The sequence below is a fragment of the Neolamprologus multifasciatus genome, chromosome 17, assembly GCF_963576455.1.
Source record: "Neolamprologus multifasciatus chromosome 17, fNeoMul1.2, whole genome shotgun sequence".
NCBI classification, from domain to species: Eukaryota; Metazoa; Chordata; class Actinopteri; order Cichliformes; family Cichlidae; genus Neolamprologus; species Neolamprologus multifasciatus.
In genome coordinates this window covers 3,781,045-3,793,443 of record NC_140455.1, presented here as the reverse complement: position 1 = coordinate 3,793,443, position 12,399 = coordinate 3,781,045, and the positions used below count along the sequence as shown (strand labels likewise).

The window sequence follows — 12,399 nt, the reverse complement described above, 5'->3', positions numbered from 1 at the left end:
CATCCATGTAGATGCTAAAAATGACAGCCTCAACATGGCATTTAATCTGTTGTTAGACTCAATTGGCTTCTCTCAAAATGTAAAGAACCCACCCACCACTTTAATCACACTCTAGATCTTGTTTTAACATATGGCATAGAAACTGAACATTTAACAGTGTTTCCTGAAAACCCTCTCCTGTCTGATCATTTCTTGATAACATCTACATTTACAATAATTGATTACGCAGCAGTGGAGAGTGGACTTTATCAAAGTAGATGTCTTTCTGAAAGCGCTGTAACTAAGTTTAAGAATATAATCCAGCCACTGTTATCATCGTCAATGCCCTGTACCAACACAGAGCAGAGCAGCTATCTGAACGCTACCCCAACAGAGGTCGATTATCTTGTTAATAATTTCACCTCCTCACTACGTACGACTCTGGATACTGTAGCTCCAGTGAAAACTAAGGTCTCTAATCAGAAGTACCTGACCCCGTGGTATAATTCTCAAACACGTACCCTAAAGCAGATGACTCGTAATCTGGAGAGGAAATGGCGTGTCACAAATTTAGAGGATCATCATTTAGCCTGGAGAAATAGTTTGTTGCTTTATAAGAAAGCCCTCCGCATAGCCAGAACAGCTTACTACTCATCACTGATTGAAGAAAATAAGAACAACCCCAGGTTTCTCTTCAGCACTGTAGCCAGGCTGACAAAAAGTCAGAGCTCTTTTGAGCCAACCATCCCTTTAACGTTAACTAGTGATGACTTCATGAACTTCTTCACAAATAAAATTTTTATCATTAGAGAAAAAATTACCAATAATCATCCCACAGATGTAATATTATCTACAGCTACTCTTAGTTCCATTGATGTTAAGTTAGACTCTTTTTTTCCAATCGATCTTTCTGAGTTAACTTCAATAATTACTTCCTCCAAACCATCAACGTGTCTTTTAGACCCCATTCCTACAAAACTGCTCAAAGAAGTCCTGCCATTGATTAATTCTTCGATCTTATATATGATCAACCTATCTCTAATAATCGGCTATGTACCACAGGCCTTCAAGGTGGCTGCAGTTAAACCTTTACTCAAAAAGCCATCTCTAGACCCAGCAGTCTTAGCTAATTATAGGCCAATCTCCAACCTTCCTTTCATATCAAAAATCCTTGAAAGAGTAGTTGTCAAACAGCTAACAGATCATCTGCAGAGGAATGGTTTATTTGAAGAGTTTCAGTCAGGTTTCAGAGTTCATCACAGCACAGAAACAGCTTTATTGAAGGTTACAAATGATCTTCTTATGGCCTCTGACAGTGGACTCATCTCTGTGCTTGTCCTTCTTGACCTTAGTGCAGCATTCGATACTGTTGACCATAATATTCTATTAGAGCGATTAGAACATGCTGTAGGTATTACAGGTATTGCACTGCAGTGGTTTGTATCATATCTATCTAATAGACTCCAATTTGTGCATGTAAATGGAGAGTCCTCTTCACACACTGAGGTTAATTATGGAGTTCCACAGGGTTCAGTGCTAGGACCAATTCTGTTTACATTATACATGCTTCCCCTAGGCAGCATCATTAGAAGACATAGCATACATTTTCACTGCTATGCAGATGACACCCAGCTCTATTTGTCCATGAAGCCAGATAACACACACCAATTAGTTAAACTGCAGGAATGTCTTAAAGACATAAAGACTTGGATGGCCACTAACTTTCTGCTTCTTAACTCAGATAAAACTGAGGTCATTGTACTCGGCGCTGAAAAGCTTAGAAATATGGTATCTAACCAGATTCTTACTCTGGATGGCATTACCTTGGCCTCCAGTAACACTGTGAGGAACCTTGGAGTCATTTTTGACCAGGACATGTCCTTCAACGCACATATTAAACAAATATGTAAGACTGCGTTCTTCCATTTGCGCAACATCTCTAAAATTAGAAATATCCTGTCTCAGAGTGACGCTGAAAAACTAGTTCATGCATTTATTACTTCCAGGCTAGACTACTGCAATTCATTATTATCAGGATGTCCAAAAAACTCACTGAAAAGCCTTCAGCTAATCCAAAATGCTGCAGCAAGAGTCCTGACAGGGACTAGAAAGAGAGAGCATATTTCTCCTGTTTTGGCTTCCCTTCATTGGCTTCCTGTTAAATCCAGAATTGAATTCAAAATCCTGCTCCTCACATACAAGGTCTTAAATAATCAGGCCCCATCTTATCTTAATGACCTTGTAGTACCATATCACCCTATTAGAGCACTTCGCTCTCGCTCTGCAGGCCTACTTGTTGTTCCTAGAGTATTTAAAAGTAGAATGGGAGGGAGAGTCTTCAGTTTTCAGGCCCCTCTTCTGTGGAACCAGCTTCCAGTTTGGATTCAGGAGACAGACACTATCTCTACTTTTAAGATTAGGGTTAAAACCTTCCTTTTTGCTAAAGCATATAGTTAGGGCTGGACCAGGTGACCCTGAATCCTCCCTTAGTTATGCTGCAATAGATGTAGGCTGCCGGGGGATTCCCATGATGCATTGAGTTTTTCCTTTCCAGTCACCTTTCTCACTCACTATGTATTAACTGACCTCTCTGTATTGAATCATATCTGTTATTAACCTCTGTCTCTCTTCCACAGCATGTCTTTATCCTGTCTTCCTTCTCTCACCCCAACCGGTCGCAGCAGATGGCCCCGCCCCTCCCTGAGCCTGGTTCTGCTGGAGGTTTCTTCCTGTTAAAAGGGAGTTTTTCCTTCCCACTGTCGCCAAAGTGCTGCTCATAGGGGGTCATATGATTGTTGGGCTTTTCTCTGTATCTATGAAGCGCCTTGAGGCGACATTTGTTGTGATTTGGCGCTATATAAATAAAATTTAATTGAATTGAATTGAATTGAAATGACTTGTGACGTGTTACTGCCCAGCTCTGGGTGCAGACATGTTGTTTAAAGAAAGTTTTTTATTTCACTCCAAAATATTAAAAAACGTTTCAAAAGTAAAAGAGAACTGTGACCTAAACAGAATGTGAAAGGCTGCGTAACAAAACAAGAACAAATCAGCAGCATGTGTCAGAGGAGCGAGTCACTGGGACCATAAGCTGCTCCGGCCCATTTACCCTCTCTATTTCAACCAGCCTCGACCCCAGTGTCCACTCTTACTGACACAGGAAGGAAACCGTGTCCTCATCACTTCATGATCATTGACAGATCTTTTTGTCAGTGGCTCGGCTGTGAATATGACAATCCACCAAAGTGAGGGGGGCGGGTGATTTGCTATCCTCTGTGGTTTGGAAAGAAACGTTTCATCATCACCAGAGCATCTGGATCGTCTCACTCTAGCAGTCCAGGAATGGTTTTTGCTTTGATTTTGTCATTGACTTGATTTATTTTAGGTAAAACTATGGATGGAAAATGTGACATAAAACAATTATCAGGAAAAATAACCTGGCTGTGAGGGGGTCGCTGCACTTTTCCAAGCCTGTGAAAGTGTTTCGTGTTGCCTACTTGCACAATCAGGTGCTTCTGTGATTAATTTCCTTTTCCTCATATTTTTTACTGATTGAAATTTAGCTCGCACACCTTATCTGCTCAAGAAAAAGCAACGAGAAACATGTCCAGAGAGCACTGGTAAACAATCAATCTGCTCAAAGGTGATGCAAAGAATGCCTTAAATCACGGGGAGGATTAGCATCTTATCTCCCTGTGAATGGTACCATGTCTCAAGAGAATGTCAGAAAGCAGATAGCCCTGGAGAGAAGCAGGGAGCAGCACCGAGGTGGGAGGTTTGAGCCTGGTGAGATGGGGGACACCAGGGGGGCAAGAGGAGATGTGTGAGAGGGATGCTATGCAAGATGCAGGGGAGTGGATGGGAGGGTGGGGGTATGAATCAGACTGTGAGTGTTTAAAGGAGACCCAGAAGGTGCTGAGGAGGTTACTGGTGGGGAGTAAGGAAAAATGTACTCCCACATTCCTGGAATGCCCACCTCATTGTAGCAGGCTAATGAGGCAAGGGAGGGAGCGAGTGGAGCTGCTCCAAGCCCGGAGACAGGACAAAACGTGGAGAGTGGCGGTCGGCACAGGGCGTCTGAGCTCACGGCGAAGGAATTCCAAACACCGGACGTGAGAGCGCGGGCGCCATGCCAGCATCTCTCACCCTGGGATTCAGCAAAGCTGGGCTGCTCTGCAAAATCACACATCATCACACGCAAACATTCACAAGTGTTTCTTCTTCTCTTAGCAGCAGAACATCCAGAGGCTGTCTGCACACTGAAGGAGGCAGGGATGGTGGAGACAGCGGGCTTTCACTGACTCCCACAAACACACCTGAGTGGAAATGCCACTGGAGAAAGTTAACACGGTGCACTAAAATGGGAATGACATCCGAGGAAAGTCTAATGTTTAATGAATTGTTAATAGGAAGCTCCTGTTCAACTCGTACTGGGAGAGTTGATGCATCTTTAGGCGTGTTTCATCTTTTTAACCACATTGTTACATCAGCAAAGGGCTGACTCTGAATGAGACGCCACCGTGGACACCAGTCAGTCACAACCCTCCAAGACCATGAAACAGCTGAAACAGGATAACTGAGCTGTGACAGTCGCAAACAAGACAGGAACACAGACATAGAGAGGTCAGAAACTGTTCCCATGATCCATTCATAATCAGGTTGGAATTAAAGCTTAAAATGGGAATATTTAGATCAAGACCACAGTTTATATAACTGAAGACTTCCTCTGCTCGTGTCCATCTGTAATAGCCTTACTTCAGCCCAGCAGATGAGAAGAGTCAGTTTTGTTCAAATTTTTATGGCAATATGTCCGTGTTAATATCACAGTAAATATCACAGTTCCAGTGAAGTTTAATGTCTGTCGTAGCGTAACAGAAACAACACGGTACCCTCAATGCTTTATCTGGTTTTTGCAGTCCTCACACATCAGCAACAGTGTGGGCCTCCTCAGCTTTAGATGGGTTATGATCAGCAGTCTGCAGGGAACTAAAGTGAACATCAAAGTGGATAAAGAACATCCTTTCAACTTTTAGATCACAGCAGGCAGAGTAGTGACAAGAGAAAATCACCACAGTCAGGAAGCTGTGTGACACATCCTTCCCTTTCCCCCAACCACAATCACTCACTGAAGCATGAATGAGTGTTTCTCTGAGGCCACACCGAGGTGATGCACAGCGATGTGGACCTATGCTAAAGCTAACATCGAGCATGACTGCCAGCTGGCCAGTGCTCGTCTGATGGCAGACAGTGGAAATACAACTGTTTTCTATTCGATTCTATTTTAAGTCGACTGCAGCATGAAGGATGCAGGAGAGTGAGGGAAAGTGTAAGTTTTACTATGTTCTGGCTAAATTAGACAAACATACAAGCAGTGTTGGGTAAGTTACCTTAAATTAGTAACTGAGTTACATTACTAGTTACTTCAATCAAAAGTAACCCAGTTACTTCAAGTTACTCATTACTTTCAAAGTAACTAGTTACTAGGGAAAGTAACTTTGGTTTTACTCAGAATTCTTTTGTTAATGTGTTGCTTCTGTAACTGGATACCAGCCAGACTGACAGTCTTCTAGCTTGCTTACTTGCACAGTGCTCTGTGCCACCTACCAATAGAAAGGAAAAATCTGCATATTTCCACGAGAGAAATCCCACGCCGTCGTTGACCTCCGCCATGATTCTAGCCTACGTCACAGCGTCATGTGCGCCTTTTACATCCAACACAAAAACTGCAGTCGTGGTGCTTTGATTGTACTCAGAACTCGGAAATTTTGCCTTCTGAATAGGAAGATGTAGGTAACAGCAGACTGCAGATGAGCTGCATACAGGGCTGGACTGGGACAAAAAATCGACCCGGGCATTTTGACCATTATAGGAAAAACCATAAAGCCTTTGAATGAAAACAAACGCTGTTGTGACAGTGATGTTCACTGTTCTGATGGTATATATGCATCAATCTATCAATCGTCTGTTGTAAGATTCAGATAATTATTTATTAAAAGCTAGACATTTTAAATGAGAATAAGAAAGAAAAGTATTTCTTTGTGCCCCCCTCTCCCTGTTAATGCCCTACCTGCCCCCCTGGCAACACTTTGCTAGACCCGCCCCTGCACAGTTACCAGCTGTCAGCTACTTAGAAAAGGATCCTGGTGTTATTTGTCTCTCAGAAACAGTTCATAACTTCCCTTCAACTCATTCATGTCACCTAAAAGGTAAACCTGTTTCTCCATCACCTGTTCAGCTCTGATGATTCAGTAAGGACATCTCCTGGTTTCATCTTCATGTTTCCCTCTCACCAGATAAACAAACCGACATCATGACCAGCAGCTTTACAGCTGTGGCTCCAGCAAACATCAGCTGATACTAGAAATTAATATTAAATAAATTCTAACAACAGCTGATCAAGCTTAAACGTGCTGCTGTTGTTCAGCCGCTGGTTTCCTCTTTCTGGCGCAAAGTGATAAACAAACTAGAGAGCCGATCAGCTGATCATTGATCAGTTTCATGATTGAAGTAGCAACAGTAGCTGAAGTCCGGGACAAACTGCTCCTTTTCACCTCAACACGAAACGTGTAATATTTTCTCTGAATGCGAGAGGATTCCATTTTTTAGGGGACGGTTGGAAACTCTACTAACTAACCTTGTGAACAAAATAAAGTTCACTATCAGTAACATCATAGCACCACCCAGCTGTATAGAAACTCCGTCATGCTAGCTAGTAGCAGTACGAAAAAGTCAGCATAACGAGAATAAACTCCACCTAAACTTGGTTTATATCTGACCCAGACAGACTGCAGGTCATAACTTCTTACCTGAAGTTCAGTTCACCTGACACTCGGACCAGCGGCTGCCTCGGATCTCCCCTCCTCCTGCCTCCCCTTTCCCTCATCCACCTGCTGGCCATACCATATCACCCTATTAGAGCACTTTGCTCTCGCTCTGCAGGCCTACTTGTTGTTCCTAGAGTATTTAAAAGTAGAATGGGAGGGAGAGCCTTCAGTTTTCAGGCCCCTCTTCTGTGGAACCAGCTTCCAGTTTGGATTCAGGAGACAGACACTATCTCTACTTTTAAGATTAGGCTTCAAACTTTCCTTTTTGCTAAAGCATATAGTTAGGGCTGGACCAGGTGACCCTGAATCCTCCCTTAGTTATGCTGCGATAGACGTAGGCTGCCGGGGGATTCCCATGATGCATTGAGTTTTTCTTCTTCACTCACTATGTGTTAACAGACCTCTCTGTATTGAATCATATCTGTTATTAACCTCTGTCTCTCTTCCACAGCATGTCTTTATCCTGTCTTCCTTCTCTCACCCCAACCAATCACAGCAGATGGCCCCGCCCCTCCCTGAGCCTGGTTCTGTTGGAGGTTTCTTCCTGTTAAAAGGGAGTTTTTCCTTCCCACTGTTGCCAAAGTGCTGCTCATAGGGGGTCACTGTTGCATCCTTTCTACATGCTTGATATCCTGTCGTTGGTAGATATAAACTGGATGTACTTGATGACTTTTGTCCCATAGAAGAGGGTGGAGTTTCTAAACCACGTTGTCCTTATTAGGGAGCACAGAGGACAGACTCAAATCTAAAAAAAGAAAACTGTCATATGATCTACTCACACTAACTTTGAGATCTACTGGTTGGTCACAGTCGGTGTACGGGGAACCTCTGCTGAAGTAATTCAATGCCCCATCACTGTGTGAACACCCTGGAAGAAACTCTACCAGCATGGAAACGTTTCATCGTAGGCGATCAGTCAGAGCAACTTTGTATCGACTAACAGGGACTTTTCACCCTGAGGGCACAACTCAGCCCAGAGTGTAGCGGAGGCATCACACTGTCTTGTGTCATTGTAGCGTCTTACATTATACGGTGGCTGCTGTTGTGATTTAGTGCTGTATACATACAGGGATCGGAGGGGTTGAGATTCCCCTCACTGACAGCTCTCTGTGTCTTTAGGTAAATATTCATGAAGAAACAGGCTAACAGCAGGATACACCACAGCTCACAGGAGTGACAGCAACACACACGTACTCACACAGTTGAATCCTGACATCATTTAGTGTAATTTCCACTGTCTGGGAGTCCGAGCGTGACTCCTGATTAGTGACTGTGTCTCTGATGCTCAGGCTTTTCATTAATGACTTGTAAATGTTCCATGTAGGAAGCACCCTTGAGAACCTCCACACCCCTGATCTTATCTCTCCTGTCTGCGTTTCCTTTCACAGACGCTTCCCATCAACAGGCGGCAGAGCCTGAAGGTTTACTTTGACTTCATTTTTCAGTTACAAAACGATTAACAATAATGAATGCAACAAATATGAGAAGTTAAAAACAAATACAAAGGACACGAAGAACTATTTAAGATGTGAACGAGTAAGAAAAGAGAAGAAAAACAGCAACATACTGATATCCGTGAGTCAGCCAGGAGACTCCAGAGCTGCTGAGCTCAGACTGAAAAGGCAACAAGAACATGCCAGAACTTAGGCAGCATGTCACAGGTAGAGGCAGGGCCAGACTGTGTAAGGACAGGTGTAATGGGATTACTAGGTAACATTACTGTAACTGATGCCTGAGCTGTAATAGTAATCAGCTGAATAATGGGGTGGCTGCTGCTCAGGAGGTAGAGAGGAGGACATCTAAGAGTCAGATGGTTGGTAGTTTGATTCTTGGCTCTCAACTCTGTTCATTTTAATGTTAGCTAGAAAGATGAATGAATGTGCTCCCTGTGTACTATACTGCGCTCAAGTAGAGTAAAAAAGTGCTACATTAGAACCAAAGTGTTTCCCACGAGTGGCCAAAGGTTTGTCTAAAATGTTGGATATAAATCAGTTTGGAGTTTGGAGTTTGCATGTTTAAAACAGAAGGAAAACCAGGTGATGGGGAGTCATTTATGATAATCAGTAAATCAGAACCAACAAACTGAAAAAGAGCTTTAAAACTTGGTGGGGAAACAGTCGGATGGGCAGATGAAAGTATGAGAGCATGCCACAGTGTGCAGTGGAGCTGTGCATACGGCCAAATGTCAATAATTTGATTATATTCAGGCTTGTCCACTCAAGATTGAACAGGATGCAGTTGTGGGGTACCAATCACACTTTGTTAAAATTAAAAGTATTTTGAAATTGTGACAGTTTGTGAAAGAAAAGTGTTTCGTTCTTCCTCGAGTTTCAGGTCATGAGCAAACATCACAATCTTAAAAGCAGACAGGAAGCATTGACTTTGTTCTTTTTCCATTTTGTCTCATTCTGTAAATGTCTTAATTCCTCATTTAACCAAAAGAGACCATTGGATTTTAATATTCACTGCTCAACACATTGTGGGAAATCAAAGATTAACATGTGCTTCACATGTGGAACCAGAGTGAAGGACTCGATCTGTGATCAGAAAATTCTTACATTAAATGAAAGTCATCTTTTGGAAACTGCAGATTAAAGAACATAAAAGAGACAGTTTACACTTCCACATAAAACCGACACATTCAGAGTGGAATAAGTCATCATACACACCCGAGTGCACTGTCACAACAGTTAGTTTACACTGTAGTAGTTTCATTTTGCATTCACAGAAGGTTCTGGATAAGATCCAGTGCCATTCAAGACAGATTTGGACTCTTATGAATGGAGGCATAGTAAAAGTTTACTGCAAGCAATTCCTGGAACCTTTGTAAATATTCGTCATCGTGGCTACTTCGACTCCGGGGTTCCAGTAGGGCAAGAATCCAACAAGCTGCCAGAGTTGAATCCAAACATCAAACACAGCACCAGCAGGACCAGTGTGACCCTTTCTAGAGTCAGTGCTATTGGACGATAACACCAAGGGACCAAATAAATATTCTTTAAAACTTCCGCTTCAACAAAAACAACTAAAACGTGTTTTTAGATCCACAGTGGGAGAGAATGGCAGTGATAATCACGGTCCGGTGCTTTTGATAGAATGCTGAATAAGAATAAAGGCAAGCAGTTGGCTGATCAGTGTTTGCAGTTTTTAAAGTCTGTTTTTTATATCACAGTTAACTATACATACATATATATATATATATATATATATATATATATATATATATATATATATATATATGTAAATGTATATATATATATATATATATATATATACACATTTACATATATATATATATATATATACACATTTACATATATATATATATATATATATATATATATATTTTTTTTTTTTTTTAAATTTATTTATTTATTTGTTTTTGGCTAAAGCATATAGTTAGGGCTGGACCAGGTGACCCTGAATCCTCCCTTAGTTAAGCTGCAGTAGGTTGCTGGGGGATTCCCATGATGCACTGGGTGTTTCTTCTTCACTCACATCTTTACGCACACCACTCTCCATTTAATCATTAGTTACTATTAATCTCTGGCTCTCTTCTTAAATCTGTCTTCTATCCTGTCTTCCTTCTCTCACCCCAACCAATCACAGCAGATGGCCCCGCCCCTCCCTGAGCCTGGTTCTGCTGGAGGTTTCTTCCTGTTAAAAGGGAGTTTTTCCTTCCCACTGTCACCAAAGTGCTTGTTCATAAGGTTTTGTTGATTATTGGGGTTTACTGTTACTGTTATTGTCTTGGAGCAACTGTAACCCATGTAATTAGGGGGGTCATATGATTGTTGGGTTTTCCTCTGTATCTATGAAGCGCCTTGAGGCGACTTTTGTTGTGATTTGGCGCTATATAAATAAAATTGAATTGAATTGAATTAATTGTAAATTATTAAAGTATTCTCCATCCATCCGTCTTCTTTTGCTTTATCCGGGGCCGGGTCGCGGGGGCAGCAGCCTAAGCAGAGAAGCCCAGACCTCCCTCTCCCCAGCCACCTCCTCCAGCTTATCCGGGGGAACACCAAGGCGTTCCCAGGCCAGCCGAGAGATATAATCTCTCCAGCGTGTCCTGGGTCTGCCCCGGGGCCTCCTCCCGGTGGGACATGCCCGGAACACCTCACCTAGGAGGCACCCAGGAGGCATCCTTGTCAGATGCCCGAACCACCTCAGCTGGCTCCTTTCGATGTGGAGCAGCAGCGGCTCTACTCTGAGCTCCTCCCGGATGGCCGAACTTCTCACCCTATCTCTAAGGGAGAGGCCAGCCACCCTTCGGAGGAAGCTCATTTCTGCTGCTTATATCCGCGATCTCGTTCTTTCGGTCACTACCCACAGCTCGTGGCCATAGGTGAGGGTAGGGACGTAGATCGACCGGTAAATTGAGAGCTTCACTTTTACACTCCGGCTCCCTTCTCCCATCACTCAGGAACAAGACCCCGAGATACTTAAACTCCTCCACTTGGGACAGGGTCTCGTCCCTGACCCGGAGTGGGCACTCCACCCTTTTCCGGTTGAGGTCCATGGCCTCAGATTTGGAGGTGCTGATCCTCATTCCCGCTGCTTCACACTTGGCTGCAAATCGTTCCAGTGCGAGCTGGAGGCCCTCACCCGATGAAGCCAACAGAACCACATCATCCGCCAAAAGCAGAGATGAGATTTTGAGGCCACCGAAGTGAAAGCCCTCCACCACTTGGCTGCGCCTAGAAATCCTGTCCATAAAAATTATGAACAGAACCGGTGACAAAGGGCAGCCCTGGCGGAGCCCATCACCCACCGGGAACGAGTCCGACTTATTGCTGGCAATGCGAACCAAGCTCTTGCAACGGTTGTATAGGGATCGAATGGCCCGTAGCAATGGGCCAGTCACCCCATACTCCCGCAACACCTCCCACAGGACACCCCGAGGGACACGGTCAAATGCCTTCTCCAAGTCCACAAAACACATGTAGACTGGTTGGGCAAACTCCCATGCACCCTCAAGTATCCTCGAGAGGATGAAGACCTGGTCCAGTGTTCCACGACCAGGATGAAAACCGCATTGTTCCTCCTGCATCAGAGGTTCGACTAGCGGACAAACTCTCCTTTCACCCTGGCATAGACTTTCCCAGGGAGGCTGAGGAGTGTGATCCCCCTGTAGTTGGTCAGCTGTAGTTAGTTTTTAAAGAGTTGTTTAACTGCCTCAGTGACCTCACCCCCGGAAATTGGCGGGTCATTCCCCTCATCCCCAGACTCTGCTTCCTCCTCGGAAGACGTGTCAGTGGGATTAAGGAGGTCCTCGAAGTATTCCTTCCACCGCCTGACAATTTTCTCAGTCGACGTCAGCAGCGCTCCGCCAGCACTATACACAGTGCAGGTAGAGCACCGCTTTCCCCTCCTGAGACGCCTGACGGTTTGCCAGAATCTCTTTGAGGCAGTCCGAAAGTCTTTTTCCATGGCCTCTCCAAACTCCTCCCACACCCGAGTTTTTCTTCAGCCACTTCCCGAGCCGCATTCTGCTTGGCCTGTTGGTCCCACAGGCTAACCAAGCCCGATAGGACTCCTTCTTCAGCCTGGTGGCTCCCTTCACCTCTGGTGTCCACCATTTGGTTCGGGGATT

The 12,399-nt window shown here is 43.9% G+C and overlaps 1 protein-coding gene across 1 annotated transcript in view; it reads right to left on the bottom strand.

The window, feature by feature from the left end:
• The window catches only part of mkln1 (muskelin 1, intracellular mediator containing kelch motifs), an 83,470-nt gene that overhangs the window by 20,947 nt on the left and 50,124 nt on the right, over nucleotides 1-12,399 (bottom strand). The window lies entirely within an intron of this gene.